The sequence below is a fragment of the Leuciscus leuciscus genome (genome assembly GCF_965113295.1).
Source record: "Leuciscus leuciscus genome assembly, chromosome: 22".
NCBI classification, from domain to species: domain Eukaryota; kingdom Metazoa; phylum Chordata; class Actinopteri; order Cypriniformes; family Leuciscidae; genus Leuciscus; species Leuciscus leuciscus.
Window position 1 is genome coordinate 16,961,471 of NC_138746.1, and position 14,879 is coordinate 16,976,349.

A 14,879-nucleotide genomic window follows, 5' to 3' on the forward strand; every position below is an offset into this window, starting at 1 on the left:
TCAGAGAATGTCTAATACGGTGTACCCACAGAACAGAGGGGCGGGGTGAGCAAAGCTCATTATCATTTAAAGACACATGCACTGAAACGGCGTGCTGAAAACAGAGCTGTTTTTGACCAGGTAAAATTAGTGTTTTCTTACAATACTAATGAGAATTTTTAATTAAAGTATATTACAAACTTTTAATTTAGACCCTAAAGAATCATATTAGCTTGTACAAAAATGGCATTATATGACCCCTTTAACACCGCGTGGTTTATATACATGTTGCTGCTGATTGGGCTGACATTTTTGACACACCCGCCAAACAAGAGAAAACGTATCTCAAACCCCGTTGCACACCGTTTCCAGGAAACATGTAGTTCAACCCGGAAACCGTAGCAAAACGTTGCGCACCGGTTTGAGCTTGAACGTGCCCCTGGTGTAAGGGAATGGAAGCGGAGCTAATTTGCATATTCATAGAACCGCGTATACTAAATGAGGCAAGGGTGTATAGTTACATTCGAGCCATTTTAAGGCATGAAGAAATTGTTTTTCAAGGAAAAACGTGTAAATATGTCATTTTGGTGATCAAAGATGAGTTTTAAGGGATACAATTATAGACAACAGAGGGACTTTAAAGAGCAGATATTTATGTTAATTACAATATTATTTAATTGGAATTATACTAAATTAGTACTATACTAAAACAGAATTTGTTAAACTGGTGGAAATCAGCACCTCATCTGAGTGTTGTCAAAGTTGACAAAAGCAACAATAGCGTTCTTGCATGACAAACTGTCAACTGCTTATGAAGCTGAAACATGGCACCAACTTGAATGATTCGTTTCAACAACCACTTTCCTGTTCTGCCTGGTGAGCATCCAAAATGACTGACAGAAAGAAAATGCATCAAAGTCTTCTCACTAGCTAAACAAAGAATCTGACCGCAGCCTGTCACATTTGTTTTTGCAATTTATTTATTTCAAGATATTTCAGGACACCTAATTCATTGATAGCCTATCTGTCAGATAAAGGGTTATTGTCCAAGTAGCATACTATAAAAATCTTTTTTGACACCTTTAAGGCAAATTTGTATAAAGATTTGCCTTTTACGCCCCCCTCCCCCCATTTTTTTTTTTTTTTTTGCCCTTTTAAACCCCCATATATGGGCAACAAACTATCAAACTAAAACATGCAAGGGTTTAAACTCCATAGAAGTCATTTTTAGGATGGTTATTGTTATTTATCAGCTAGTAACTTGTTTTAGTTCTATAAAAACAGGTTTTGATTGAGCTGTTAGTGTATTTTCATTTTCTGGATGGGCATAAACTTTACTCTCTTCAGTAAAACAGGCAAGTCCAGATCATACAACATTAAACACCATTTACTTTCATTGTATGCAAGATAAAAATAAAATAAAATAAAAAACACTTAAAGGGACAGTTCACCCATAAATTCTGTCATCATTTAGTCACCCTCACGTTGTTCCAAACCCGTTTGAATTTCTTACTTCTGCTTAACAAAAAATAAGATATTTTGAAGAATGTCGGGAACCGAACAGTTAATTATTTTTTTTCCCTTCTTTCGAAGTCAATGGGACCCCACAACTGTTTGGTTCCCGACATTCTTTTTTTTTTTTTTTTTTACAGAAGAAATAAAGTCATTTTTGGGTGAACTTATGCCTTTAAGTTCATCACTGAATTTACAATTAAAGCTCAAATGATTCTACCTCAATGCTACAGGTTGTAGTTGTGCATCGTGCTGAAAGATTTTTGCATTGCTTCCTGTCTGCTTTAACGCATTGGCTTGCTGATGATGACATGATAAATTGTGATCTCCATTTAGAATTTGAAATAAAACATGCACATAAAACTGTTAGAAATACCTTAATTTATGTTCAGACATCAATCAGTGTGCAGTAATAGAAAACAGATGAGAAAATTGTGGCAGGAATATTATTATTAATCCGTTGCCAAGGAGAGAACTGAATGTGTGAGATACTGAGCGTGTGTCCTTTAACAACCAGAGCCTTTCTGAGCTTAGTAAAAGCAGATGTTCACCTGAGACCTTGCCAAAGATATGTGATGTAACAGGTTGAGCTGTGAAGACCCTCCTTGAATCTCTTCCCACTGGTTCCCCAAAGGCTGAGTGCTGTTTAAGGGCTCCAAACCTGAACAGACTGCAAGGAGGAGTTCTGACTACTTCATTCTAATACCACCACATGACACACTGTTGCTGTGGAAACGTGTGTTTGGGAAGGGCGCCCTGTGCGCTTTTTTGGACCCATGTGCTCTCTTTAATGATGCTTTTCATTCCAGTTTCATTTTAGTAATTCATAATTTAGTAATTCTTTAAACTTATTCACAGTTTTTTTTTGTGTTAAATCCTGAAAATGTTTAAACATTAACATTAACATTGTCATTCATAACATACCTTTCACCAATGGCGGGCAACAGCTAATACAACTCCACAGTCCTTATTTAGAGAAAAGCCAAGTTGTGTGATCATTATGTCTAACTAATCTCAATGTCATTCAGAGCCGAGGCATGTTTGTGAATGAACAATGAGGAGACCAGACCGGACGATACATGGCCGCTGGCAAAGCATTAATAAAACAATATGTTTTACAAATGCATGTATTAAAAAAACACCATCTCATGAATTATTACTTATTGCCTAATAATTCAACATCACTGTGTTATTTTGAGGGAAATATACTTTACAAACTATTTGATCACTTTTGGACATTTAGAAATACACATTTTAGTTTTATTATTCATAAATGCACTGCTGTTTTTTTTTTTTTTTTATGTTCATTATTAATGTACATAATTTAAAATGTTGAGGTTAAAATGTAATAAATAAAAAAGTCTCTTATGTTCAACAAGGCTGCATTTATTTGATAAAAAAATACAGTAAAAACAATAATATTGTGAAACATTCTTACAATTAAAAATAACTCGTTTTAATATATTTTAAAACTTTTTAAAAATGTATTGTTGGCAAAGCTGATTTTTTTTTTTAGTCTTCAGAGTCACATGAACATTCAGAAATCATTCTAATATGCTGATTTGCTGCTCAAGAAACATTTCTTATAATTATCAATGCAAGTTGTGTTGCTTAATATTTATAAATAGAAAAATCGCTTTTATTTAAAACAGAAACTTTTGCATTGTAGTGTTCTTTTGTATTTAGTGTAACAATATACATACAGTATATATATATATATATATATAAACAAATTTAAATCTAAAAATGGATTAGTATATAGATATATTAACATTAACCAATAGCTAAAAAAAAAAAGAAGCAAAAAAGAAAAAAAATGTTTTGCAGTGATCTTTAACCATCTCCTCTCCAGGTGGATGTATGAAGTCAAGTTCACACAGCGGGTAACATTCCTCTAACTGTAAGCTATAGCATTTGACAGTCATAAAGTGTCCAAATATGGCGTGGGTTGGTAATACATTGTTATATTATAAAATAGACATCACATAAGGATGAACCAGAAACTCTAGGTTGTGTGTTTCTATTTTGCTAATGTATTTCTTTCTCTTGAAAGCCTCTCGGTTTCAGACCCTTGAAGTTATGGTAAAGGAACTGAAAGACTCGCAGAGCCCTGAGGGTGATTTGTTGTTAAGGAAACCAGGCAGGAGCGTGTTACAAGGCATCAGTTCACTCCGAGCGCCTGTCCTCTGCTGCGCGCTAGAAGAGCGGGTAATGGATCAGACCGGGGCCCAGGAGACCTCTGCCTGAATCAAACCGTTCAATACGTGCCAACACAGGCTCCTCTGCCTCCGAGCAGCAACCAGAGGAAAGAGCCGTATAGACAGACACCTGATTTAAAACTTCAGCTCTGCACATACACTCACCCTTCGATGTATTAGCATATAACATAGACATATTCTTTTACTCAGAAAAGAAAAACTCACCATTGGACTGGCCTGATTGATTCGCTGTGTTTGTGTGTAAGAGGTTGCTGTGCTAACATGGTTTTGTTCCTTAGCCACAGAGGTTTCGTATCCGTCACTGTCCCGTTAAGACTGCATGCAAATTAGTCTCTGCCATGCTTTTCTTTCCAGGATGCAAAATAAAGGAGTTACAAATGATGAAGCGCAGATGTACACAGAAGTGTGTTTGCCCTCTTTAGGACTAATTTAAGTCCTCCCTGAATTTGATTACTACTAAGTAGATTGATAACCGTTGGAATATCAGCGTGGTTAACTAATTCACTCTTAGACACAGAGCTACATTGAAAGCATTTTTTGGGGGGTACATTATGCTGAGAACATAGTTTTTTGCAAACATTATATCAAGGACAGATGATCGCACTCAAAAAGAAAACAAACAGTACTGTGAATTACAGTAATCTAATGTGGGACATATAAACTTCACAAGCTCTATACTGTATTCTAGCTGATTTGTCATGTAATGAAGTATTGTAGAGTATCACAGTAAATCACAAACGTTGGTAGTGCAGAAATAATTCACAGATTGCTCTAATTCACCCTATATAGAAATAGTCAATGCATTATATTCTAAGGATTGTTATTTCCCAATAGATTTTTTGACACTGAATTGCTCGAGTGACAATAATAAAACGATTGAAATATGAACAAAAAGACTTAAAATGTATCAATGCATTCTGTAATTAATATTTCATTTTTGAAACTATACATACAGTAACTCAAGCTAAATCATTTATTTTTCAATATTGTTCTAAAAAATCCAAGCTCATTCTTACTGATACAGTCAAACATAGCTGTTCATTTCTTCTGAACACATGAAACATGTATCATTATTGTGCTACTAATGCATAAATACAATTATATTATTGTAAACACGTTCACTATTTAGAACAATTCCCAGTGAGGAAATGCAATTACAGTTGTTCCTACAGATTGCCATATGGTAACATGGTTATTTTTCCTGTTGATACAGTGTCCATATGGCAATGGCCATACTTTTCTGTAAAACTGGGTTAGAAAAAGTAGATCTCTGAACATCATCTATTTACTTTTCAAAGATGCAGCAAAAAAATCCAGATGTAGAAGAAATGTGTATAATACCTCAATTTGAATAGCACAGCAGCAAGTGTCCTGCGCAGGAATGAGTCATTAGAGGGAAAATGAAATGACATGTCGCTTAAAGACAGCATATTATTGGTTACATTAAAGACTGGCCTTTATTACAATTTATTGTCAATTTATGAGCAAATTAAGTGACAGAAAATGTTGTGTCATGTATGGCAACAATATTATAGAGGGTATCAGAGGCTCTTTATGCTCCTGATGAAGTTCTGTTAGTCATGCATTAATACATTAAAGTGTATTATTGCTTATAATAAATATTCAAGAATACTTATACTTAAAAATAAGTATATTTAATCAAATAGTTAAAGTACTTATAAAACTCACTTAAAATACTTATTAAAATACTTAAATACTTAACAATTACAACAGTTTTGAACTTTCTGCAGCTGAAACGTGCCTGTGAATATGGATATTATTATCTGTTAGGAGACCAGGTCACTTCCTGAAGACCACTTTAAAAGTGGATAGAGCGGCTGACATTTATCAAAAGGGCAGGAGCATTTCATACCATTAGGGCCTCTGGTTGTTTCTAGAGGGACTCAGCTAAACCAATCTAGAAACCAAATGTCATAGCAGCGTGCTCAGTCTGTTCAACCTGTTTTAAAATCAAAGTGGTGAATGTACTTTGCTTTATATTGATACTAGCTTCCTACATCTGAGCGGTGTGGGCCTCTCCCATGTGTTTCTCTGAGGAGAGCGTTCTTCCTTTGCCCTGAGGATGTCCTTGCCTGCTCTGTCGGGCCTCTGCAGCTGTAATTCGGGTGATGCATGTGCTACCCGTGACCTACCTCGCATTCCTTCGTCTGCGCACTATTATTACTTGGAATCTTTAATTGCTCAAGACGTTCATTTACCAAGTAAGGGTATCTCGTTCCCCATTAAAGTACTTGCTGTCTCAGTTCTTGTATGTGGATGGATTTAGCCTGGAATGGGGCCTGGTTTCATTGTTGCGTTTGTCATTGCAATCTACAAGGGTCAAAGGTCACTCTCGGCAAGACTAGCAAATATTTCTACTCATAAGCAGACTGCTTTGGCTGACTGTAAGTGTATTCTAATTGTCTCAAGTCCATATCTACTTTTGTTCAAATGTTTGGGGTCAATATGAATTTTTTTCCTCAAAAGAAATTAATACTTTTTAGCATGGACACATTAAACTGATCAAAGGTGACAGTAAATACATATATAATGTTATAAAATAATTTTAGTAAAACAATTCTGCAAGCCGCAATTTCTGCAAACCGCAATTAAGGGGCCAAGCACAAAGAAGGCACAATAAGTCATGCCAGCTTGGCTGGGAGCATCAGAATAATGGCAACAATGAGCAATTAAAGACATAAGCTATTAAGAGGATTTTAGGCAAAATTGCTGAAAAATCATAAATATAGTCACTAATGATATGATTTAATGGATTATCACTTTTTACCAACAGGTGGCGCTGTGACCAAGTTGATGTGGTGTGGTCAGAGTAAGGTGACAATGACACATGCTGGTGTCAATATGCCAAAGTTTTGCAGAGATACAGCCTCAGTAGTTTTGGAATCATGCCATCAAATTCGTTGCTGCGGTATATGAAACGGTATATGCAGTATATGAAAACGGTGTTGTCTATCGACACGAAATCCATAACTTTTTGCCAGCATGGTGTGAAGATACGATACAATTTTGGTGAAAATCGAATAAACAATCTTGGCGGAGTTCGAAAAAGTAGCTTTTTATGCTGAAGACACAGACCAAGTTTCTTAATAATACGCCAATGCGTTCGTAAAATACTCAAAAGTTTTGTGATTTTTGGCCAACAGTTCAGAAGTTAAGCAAAAAGAGCCATTTTTGATATCTCCTGACCACTAGGTAGCACTGTGCCGAAACTGTGAAGGTAACCTCAAGTCATGGCTGTCATAACACACACCAAGTTTGTTCAGAATACGCTGAAGTGTTGCGGAGATATAGCCTCACGTCCATTTTGGCCTGCTCTTCGTTCTTTCATGCGTTATTAGAGAACGTTTTGACAAATCAACTTGAATTCCATAACTTTTTGTCGGCATGGTCTGAAGATGATCTGGTTAATTTTTTATTTGGGAATTCGAAAAAGTAGGTTTTTGGGAAAATTCTAAATTGCGGAAAAATAATCATGACGGAAAATGACGTCATAGACATGAGCTAAACACTCACCCAAAGCTCAAAATTTAGGAGGGTGGCGGATCGGGGAGGTTCAGGGGGAGGAATGGAGGGCCAGGCCCGTGAAGAGGACGAGGGCCTGGATCATGGAGCAGAGGGTAGTGGTACAGTGGCAGACCTGGATCATGGAGCAGAGGGTAGTGGTGCAGTGGTGGACTTGGGCAGTGGTGTAGTGGCAGTCCTTGGCCATGGAACACTGGATGAGACCATGGAGGATCAAGTGGCCATGGTAGAGTGAGTCAGCAGTGATGGGGGCCACCAGGGCAGAGCTGGCAGATGTGAGGACCACCAAAGCAGCACAGATGACCTCGGGGAATAAGGGGGCCATGGTGGAACACAGGCCTGGGCAGTACTTCTGGTCTTGAAATGGAGTGTGGCAAGTCCGTTAACAGACTTCATGGCCAAAGCATGGGGCACAGTAAGTTAATGGACAGCTTCCGTTGCTGTAGCATGGGGCACAATGAGTTCAGGAAAAGATGCTTTCACCTCGGGAGGAGCTGTAGCGGTTGCCGCTTCCTCAGGAAGAGCTGGGGAAGCGTGTGTGGCCCTAATATGGTGGTTGCCATCACGGGCACCACAGATGAAAGTGGCAGGAACTCTGGGACCACCAGACTTGGGAGCGTTGAGACCACCGGACTTGGAAACGTTCAGATCACCGAACTTTGAAGCACAGAGACCACCAGACATGGAACCACAATGGCTATGGCACATAATTCCAGTTCTGGCCCAAGCTCCGTATCTGCTGCTGTAAGTCCTTTATGAAAAATGCCTTACAGTGCAATATCATTAAAACCCACCTGGTGGCAAAGTGCACAGAACTCCTCAACATAGTCCTCAATGGCCTGGTTGCTGGGTTCATGGTGAGGTCTAGCTTTCTGTAAAGATATTCTACTGAAGGCAAGTTGAATGCAAACCCATGTGCAGTTTATTGAAACAGAATACAAAACAAGCTAAACAAAACCATGACATGAACTAGAGCACTTAACTTAGACTTGAGCTTGAACAGAACATAAACATAAATATAACATTTTAAAACACTTGAACATATGCCTGACAAAACTAAACAAAAGAGTTTACACGAACAAAGCAAGAAATAAAGGGAACATGAGGGCTATATAAACACAAAGACTAATGACTAATAAGAAACACCTGAACCTAATGAACACAGTGAACCAATCAGAATGTGACAAAGGACCATTATGATAACATCACACAAAGAGCAAAGGAAGAACATGATATGGTCACATACAAAAGGACATGAACAACGCACAAAACCTAACCGTAACAAATGGCTGCTGAAAATTCAGCTTTGCTGTCGCTGGGATAAATAAAATAAAAAAATTTAAAATACATTTAAAATTAGATTAGAAATTAGATTTTAAAACAGTTATTATAAATTGTGATAATGTTTTACAATATTACTGTTTTTACTGTATTTTTTATCAAATAAATACAGCCTTGCTGAACAGGAGATACTTTTTTCAAAAATATTAAATAATCTTGCTAACCCCAACATTTTTGAAGGGATTCATTCATTATTAGTGTATATTCTTGCTGATACTTTCTTATTGGATTTTTTAGACTTTTTAGAACTCTTTCAATTCTTATTTTACTTTTTTAAGTGATAAAACTGAATGGACATGCACAACACAAATAGAACATGTAAAACAAATAGCTTGATAACAAAATATATAATAATATAATATAATTATTATTATTATGTAATAATATAAATTACATTATATTTGCCTCCAAATTACATTTGCCTCCGCATCCTTTCAGCATAACTCTCAGGTTTAAAGTTCTCACAACCAATATTGAAAATAAAGGTTGAATGGAGTCAAAATGTATGAGATATTAAAGTCTTTCTTTCATAATAAGCTAAAGTGTGAACCTGATCGACATCCTCAAAGAACCAAATCAATTCTTTATCAGATGAACAACTTTTAATAAGGACTTACAGCTCTTATGGGAGGTTGTCCATTAAACAAACTGGAGAAGGACAGGACATAAAACGATGGCACCGGTTGCTTCTTGAAGTACCTCTTGTGAGGTGACGAAATACTACCCGCTGCCTTGAGGATATTAAAAATGAAATACAGAGTCATTTGCCGCACAGGGTCAGCCTAAACTGATCTGTTTTTGATTAAAAACAAGGAGCTTAGAGGCTTTCCTGTTGCCATGATAAGGCATCATGTCATAAGTCTGATTTCAGCCATGGCCATGTGGACAGTAGTAGTTTCGGCCAAACCTTAATAATCTTCCATCTAAATGTGTGAGAACTCTCTGAACCCTAAAGCATCAGGCACTGCTTTTAAGCTTACAGGTTTTGGCTTTGATGGATCTCTCTTACAAAGTTCCATTTGGAAAATCTGTGCTCCTTCCCTTCTTTCTCGCTGGCTGACACTGTGGGTAGAAGAATCCACTTTGTTTCCTAATACTTTTTGTAAGCTTTTGGATACAATGATATTTTCATAGTACAAAGACAGAAAATAACTCTTGACAAAATCCAATGAGGAAAAGCAGTAGACTAGGGATATATTACTCTCAAAATATACTGTGGTTATCAGGAATAGCTTAACTGAAACTGACCTATATTTTAGCACTGTAAATGTAGAATTTTCTGCATGGATGGCATCCACAATTGCTTGCATGGAGAAATCACTCTCCACTTTGATGAGCCTAAACCAACGCGGGCCATAGCAAAATAAAGTATGTTCGTGCTGAGGCCTTGCCTGACAATTGTTCAAGTACATGAACTAGCTGGGCTATTAAACCTTCTCCAGGTCAATAAACATTTATGATAAGAGCAGTCCCCTTTCAGAAAACCTTATTTTACAGTCCCGGTATGGCCCTGCTTTTCTCAGCTGCATTGTGGCGAACACATTAATCCATCCAGGAGGGACTTATTCTGGGCTGTGGGGGCCACTCCGTCCCTCTCTTTCTTTTTGCAGAGGTTCAATGGCAGAAAATCCATAGCCTCTCTAAGAGGAGGAATTCCATTAGATAATAGATATGGAATCCATCTCGATTCCCCACCTTATCTTCTCTCGGCGTGAGAAATCAATACAGAAGCTTCAGCTCAACTGCCAACAATAACAATAAATTGATAGGCTTGTGAGAGAAGGATAGTGAGGAAGAGGACAAAAAGCCACACTCTTCATTGGCAATGATGCAAATCAAAGTGTTAATTGTGCAGATAGTCATCTGAATGAGGTAAGGCGGGACTAAACATGTATATGTAACCAATTCTTTAAAACCTCTGATTCATTCAGGAACTATACAAGGGAATAGGTGTATTTGACTTGACGTGGCGCTGCACAGTGATCTGTGGATCGTCATCTGTGAATGATGTCAAAGTACTGCAAAGCTCCGTAGGCTTTCGAATCGCTCTCGCGGTACTTTGACGTCATACACCGATTGGTCTGTGCATTGCCACTTCAAATCAAACACACCTATGTATTTGTGATTGAGTCATTGAATTAAGTGTTCAGCAGATTTGTTCACAGTATTAATGAGAGCCGCATTTAAATTCACAACGATGACTAAGGAATAAACATGGCATACCACATATGCTCTTTCTATTGACCCATTTGACAAAGAGTGTTTATTTATTCTTAATGTTGTTGGCTAGAGAAGCAAAGAGAGTTAATAATTTACATTGTAGATGTTTTCTACATGCATCTGACACGTTGCTATAAATAGAATAACTAACTTTTTGGTCTTGGGAATATAGTGGGAAAAGCAGTTGCTTTAAAATTACCTCCTACTAGACATAATTTTGCCTATATTAAATGTAATGTCTCCTAAACACAATTATGCTATAAGAATAAAAGCAAACATTAGGTGACATTTTCTGGTAGATGATACTTAAAGGGATAGTTCACCCAAAAATCCAAATGGAACCCATTGACCATCCAGTATTTTTTTTCTACTATGGAACTCAATGGGTGCCGTCAACTGTCTGATTACCAACATTCTTGAAAATATCTTCTTTTGTGTCCAACAGAAGAAAGAAACTCATACAGGTTTGGAACAACTTGAGGATAGGTAATGACAAAATTGTCATTTTTGGGTGAACTATCCCTTTAACTGCCACTTCTTTATTGACGACTATTCAGAATTAGCTGTTTATTACTAACTTCTCCTAATTTCTCAATTGACTGACTAAATGTTTTGTTTTTTTGCAAGCCGCATTTATTTTTAATATTTACTAACAGATTGGTAAATGTTTTACCAGCACCCGATTTGAGGGCTCTTACAAGTGTGAAATAGACATATTTCAATTTTGAACAATGTTTGACTGTCTTCTGCCTTTTGTGTCACAGCCCGTGATAATCGCTAGTGAAGATAATTCTGTGCACATTCTTTTGGTTCAATCAGCCAATCATCATTGTCATGACATAATTGTTATGCATCTCCAGAGTGACAAGTCACATGTCATCTAAGGCTCAGGTTATTGGCTCAAACAGTTATGTGGTCCCATGAGCAAAGATGACAGATTTCCAATTGTGAACTTACTCCTTCAGGTCCTGCACCAGCCGAACAGCTACCATTAAGATGAATGGGACTGTTAACAGATAGCTTTCTCCAGGTACATGACCTTCCTTTAAAAACACTGAACATCAACTGAATCTCACAACCATAAATCTGTAACTAAGAGCAGTGTTTCTCTTCTAACCCTCAACCTGCTTATTTTACTGACACTTAACCAGCAGATGTCAGTCTTTTCTGTAGTATCAATGGCACATTCCAAATGGCATTGCCCTGGAGGCAGATTTAAAGACTACAGGGGTGAAACTGTCAGGAGAACATGTAATGGTAAAGAGAAAATGTTAATTAGGATGGACTTAATGAGAATGGAAAGCTCTCAGCACCATTGACTCAGCATTAGATGCAAGCTCTAACTATTAATGATAACATTATTCAATTTAAACAGCACTTGAGGCCTAATCATTTCATTTACATGTATGAGCAATCAGTTTAATCAATGTGTAACCGCAGCGTCATGTTTAGCTACAGAAAGAGTCACAGATACTTTATAAAGCAATCACAAGCCACTGCTGTACCATTTGGCTTGATAACTAGTGCTTTAGGAATAACACTTAAGAGTACATGATGATATAATGGCTCATCCTAGAAATTCCAGGTCAGTCATAACGAATGAATTAGCACCCAGACGTATTCTTCAGGAGAAAATCAAAATGGAACAATGGTACGGAGCTAATATATTTAAACCATGTCATATCTCTTGCGCCTTACACAACTTATCTATTACGGCTTGCGTGGGATCCGTTAGGCAGTTCCCTTTTTTATGTTGAGCCGTGTACTGAGGGAAGACCACCCTCATTGGGAATTGAGTGCAAGTTAATTTCAACCCACACAATGACACAATCTCGAAGACTGCAGAACAGTCTTTTGTGCAGCTTCTCTCCCCAACCTAGTCAGTGGGAGGCATTAGCATCCCTGTCATCAGTGCCTGAGAGCCATCACTCCTTTGAAGGATTAACTTCATTAGCATGTTTTCATGCCACTCGTCTTCTAATTGCCCAATTGAAAGCGCCCACTTGTTGTGCTTGTGAAACATGCCTGGACTCACAAGACCAAGTCCAGGACTTCTGTCTGAAGGTTATCGCTTTTGTTTTATCATCGTAAAACAGCCATATCTATCTATCTATCTATCTATCTATCTATCTATCTATCTATCTATCTATCTATCTATCTATCTATCTATCTATCTATCTATCTATCTATCTATCTATCTATCTATCTATCTATCTATCTATCTATCTATATTTAATAAATTAACTTTTGTAAGAACACTTAATTTGTCATCTTTGAATTAGTGGTGAGGGTAAATTAATTCAAATACACACTCATGCATTAAAAGGTAGGCAATTCTTCAGTTGTACATTTTGTTCAATCCTTTTTTTTTTTTACAATTTATTGTGATCAGGGACATCAGGCACCCTTTTATGAATCAGTGGGAGACTGGCTCACTTGGTGTCCTAGGCAAGATATTATATGATGAAAGGGAAAAGCACTTTAGCAGTTCTTTGAAAGTATCACAGTTCAATTTATTCAAATATTCATGGCCATTTTATTCAAATGTTTAAGAGAGAATAAAACAGTGAGAAATCTATTGAGATCTATTGCTTCAAACATTCGTTTTATCCAGCCAAACAGAGAGAAGTGTCACCCTGCCTCAGTGACCAGAGAGAGAGAGAGAGAGAGATGGAAATCCAAAATCAAAGTAGCATGTATACATAGCCTGTGGCCCTCCTCTCATTTCCCTTATGAATCACAAATACAGATACTGCATGCTTAAACTAAAGCCCTTGCCCTCTTAAGTTCTCTACATGATGTCATGTACAGGAAGGTATTTCTCAGTCTCAACCTGTCTGCTCATGCCAGTTCTCCAGTAATGCGATACACATCTAAAGGCTCTGAGAAAATGCTGGTCATTCTTAGACAAGGGCTTCATTTATTTCCCAAGAAGGAGGCTCATTTTCCCGCAATGCAGCCTGCGGTGCGTTTTATGCAGCAAATGAAAGTCCTTATGCACTCATATTATGATTGCATGATGTAAGTGATGCTGTGTTTATGCAACATGCAAAGAACATAATTAAACACTAACTCCCTTTTTCTATTTTTACTTCTCTGTTATTTGTTTAACATTATGAAATCCAAAAATCTGATTATATTCTCCTCATTTTATGTAAAACGGTTGGCAATATGTTTTTAATATCTGTATGTTATCTTCTGATGCAACTGAAACTGATTCTGAAATCCTGACAGATTCGAAGCGTATGTCAAAGGCTGTTAGAAAAGCTTTCAATATCAAAAAGCCGCTCATAGATGTGGTGTATCTTAGAGATTAGAGAATGTCTTATTTAAGAACCGACAATCAATATAGGCTTAAAAAGGTTATGTGGATCAATGTAAAATTGTTTAGTTCGCCAGCACTATCATTTGATTATTGCCATCTTGAAGAACAGAAAACATCTTCTGTTAAAGGTGAACAATAATGTTCCTTAACTGTGCAGTTTGAGCAGTTTTTTTTTTTTTTTTTGGAGGTCACCGTTAGGGAGTGAGGCTGGGCAAATCTGGTCGGATACATTTAGCATTTTGTATGTCCAGCATTGAATCAAGAGGGAATTTCGCTGCCTCTGAGAGCCGCTGAGTACGTTGATTCTAAAGCAACTTGTCTCATGTCATCTAATGGGCATAATTAACAATCAAACCGAATATGACAGTGAACTTTACTCTCACTGCTGCCCGTCTGCCGTTCCAAGTTCAAATGCTAAAATTAGCCTCTAGGGAGTGGCATAATTTCATTTTTTGTGGATTTGCAATTCAAACACACAGCTCCACACATAGTATTGTCTATTATAAACTGGCTAAATTAAAAATTAACATTGCGTGCGGCTATAAACTTTCAGGGTTGAAAATACTGTCAGCATTCCAGCGATCGAACCAAGGCCTGCCCTGTCCAAACATCGTATGTCTTGTTCGTAGAAGAGGGGAAAATAAACCATTGGCTCTTCATTAGGCTCCAAATAAACCTTAACTTAGTCTTTATGTCCATCCCCTACCTCTCCTCTCAATCCTCTTTCTCCTCCTTTCTCT